The sequence below is a fragment of the Anoplophora glabripennis genome, unplaced genomic scaffold (assembly GCF_000390285.2).
Source record: "Anoplophora glabripennis isolate ALB-LARVAE unplaced genomic scaffold, Agla_2.0 scaffold1321, whole genome shotgun sequence".
Taxonomy (NCBI): Eukaryota; Metazoa; Arthropoda; class Insecta; order Coleoptera; family Cerambycidae; genus Anoplophora; species Anoplophora glabripennis.
Genome location: NW_019417406.1, coordinates 75,081 through 77,873, shown reverse-complemented (window position 1 = coordinate 77,873; position 2,793 = coordinate 75,081). Strand labels below are relative to the sequence as shown.

General features: G+C 32.6%; 1 long non-coding RNA gene across 2 annotated transcripts; it reads right to left on the bottom strand.

The window, feature by feature from the left end:
• Window positions 1–1,982: 1,982 nt before the first annotated feature.
• LOC108914044 lies at window positions 1,983–2,590 on the bottom strand. 2 transcript variants are annotated; one of them, XR_001964658.1, is made up of 3 exons: window positions 2,406–2,590; window positions 2,228–2,348; window positions 1,983–2,171 (listed from the first exon to the last, which is right to left on the bottom strand). It is a non-coding gene; the product is annotated as an uncharacterized LOC108914044 (long non-coding RNA). The 2 variants fall into 2 exon arrangements; XR_001964657.2 differs by having other exon boundaries at window positions 2,432–2,588.
• Between the last annotated feature and the right edge of the window lie 203 nt (window positions 2,591–2,793).

Genomic DNA, 2,793 nt, shown 5'->3' with positions numbered 1-2,793 from the left:
ATGCTACCTATTATTAAACAAGCTTTATTATATGTCAAAAATGTTACATTTGCTATATACAGAGTAACGTGTACAACGGAAAACCACAGATTCCTGGATTCAAAATAGAAACCTATATCCGCAATCGCTTAGTTTGGCCGCTAGATTCCCTCAAAGTTGGTGAAAATTTTTTGAATTTTGTAAAAACTAGAATACCTATTAATAGATTTTGATTATTTTTGGGGTGTGGACTTTTGCTTTCAATCTACACAGTGTTTTTTTTTAACTTACAACTCCTACAAAAATGATGTATGGTGATAATATCCGTCCATAACTTTTTCTCTTTCAGGCAATAATGACAACTATTTTTTATCTGATAGGTGGTACCATTTGGAATTTTTTGGGCCTCTTGTAGAATTGGGTAGAAAAAAAATATTTTTTAAATGTCTACATTATCATGCCACCCATATTACACTTAACAAAGTGCCAGTAGGCAGTAATTTTGTAGGTTGACTGCAATTTCAGTCTGATCTTTAAATCATTGTGCCTGACAATTCTTAATGAGTGTTTACAACGATAAAATATATCATCTGTTACTTCATTTTTCGATATGGATACACACACGACGAATTAGAGTTATTTACAATGTGCCTAATTTTATTCAAATAATTAGAAAAAACAATCAAATACAACGCATTGATAGCATTATTATTGACCCTATTATTCTACCCAATAGACTGAATGGGGAATTTTATTTAGAATTTTTGCAAAACACTTTACCCGAGTTATTCGAAGGTGTGTCGTTTAATCAGAGTTAACTGTGGTTTATGCATGGTGGAGCTCCACCACATTTCTCTGTAACTGCCCGGCAGTATCTAAACCAAAGATTCCCTCGTCGATGGATCGGCAGAAGGGATAACCAGCCTGTACGTTCACCAGACTTAACACCTTGCGACTATTATCTATGGGGCACTTAGAAAACAACATTGTATGCTTCCACATCTAACACTGAAGAAGACTTGTGGAGGCATATCCTAATGGTCATAAATGTTTTAAAAAATTGCCCTCAAGAACTGCAAAGGGTGTCCTTTAATTTTGTTCACTGAATTAACCTTTGTTGTAGAACAACGGACATTTTGAACAGTCTTTATAATAAGTTGTACTAAATTTAATAACTTCAACTTTATTACTTTTATTTATTTTTACGAATTATATCAATAAAATTAGGCATGTTGTAAATAACACTAATTCGTCGTATATGTATGTGTGTATCCATATCGAAAAATGAAGTAACATGGTATATCTTATCGTAGTAAATACTCATTAAGTACTGGCAGGTATAATGACTTAAAGATCAAACTTAAATTACAGTCAATCTACAAAATCAGTGCCTATTAGCACTTTGTTAAGTATTCTAATATGGGCGGCAAAATAATGTAGACATTTAAAAAATATTTTTTTGTACCTAAACTGGTCATTTAATAAAAATTCTACAAGAATCCCAAAAACTTCCAAATGGTATCACCTATCAAATTAAAAATAGTCGTCATTATTGAACGAAAAAGAAAAAAGTTATGAACAGATGTTATCACCACACATCAATTCTGTAGGAGTTGTAAGTTTTAAAAAATATTCTGTATAACACCAAAATGTGTAGATCGAAAGCAAAGGTTCACACCCCAAAAATAATCAAAATGGATACGAATTCGAGTCATTTACAAAATTCAAAAAATTTTCACCAACTTTGAGGCCATCTAAAGGTCAAACAAAACGATTTCGAATATAGATGAATTAGCCGAACTCTACCTATTTTGAGTCTCCGAATCGGTGGTCTTCCGTTGTAGTTATTTTGAGACACCCTGTATATGTTAAAAAAAATTGTATCTGAGAGTGAATCAATTTTTCACTGTTTTGACCCATTTGTGGGCCCTACCGCCTCCAGATGGGCATTTGGAGCTTCGTGGCCGTGAAGGCTTTTGATCAGTGATAAAAAAAGGACAACATATTTTTCAGGAATTTTACTGAAAGACTAATTTCCATAAGGTGTGTGCGGTGTTGCTATATAATATATTACGAACAAAGACTTTTAGCGGCAAGATGAAATGGTTGGTGGAGCTTCAAAGTACTTTTACAATGGCTTCTAAAACTGATGCTAGAACACTTACTATATTAATACTTGTAGTAATTAATACCTAAAAATAAATGGAATGTATTAGAATAAATATCAATGAACACTAATAATATTTACCGATAATAGTTAGGTTTGAAAGGTCCAGCTTTGTTCAAACCCATATACTTAGCTTGCTCATCAGTTAATTCTGTTAGGTGGGCATCAAATGTTGGAAGATGTAAACTTGCAACGTATTCATCTGAAAGTATTGATAAATGTAAATAAAGGTGAATATAGAAGTTTGTTTATTTAGTACAGAAACTTTTTTATAACAAACTTTACCGGCATTGTGAGGGCCACACAGAGCTCTATTTATTCACTATGCTCACTATGCATATTAAAAATGCGTTGATAAATACAGAGAGATCCAGAATTATTGAAGTGTTTGTTTGGAGATCGCAGCATATGCCTGTCTCTGTCAATACTACAGATTGTTATATGTTAAAAATGGTGTTAGAAACAGGCTGCGTTCCGCAAACGCTTCAATCATTCTGGATCTCTCGGTACAAAGCAGATTTGCTACTGATATCGAGCATTGTCTTATATACAATACTTTTAATTCAGTATGTATAATATATACAAAGGAATTTATTAAAAAATATTATACCGACAGTGGAGAATTTATACAGGAGATAAAGGAACAT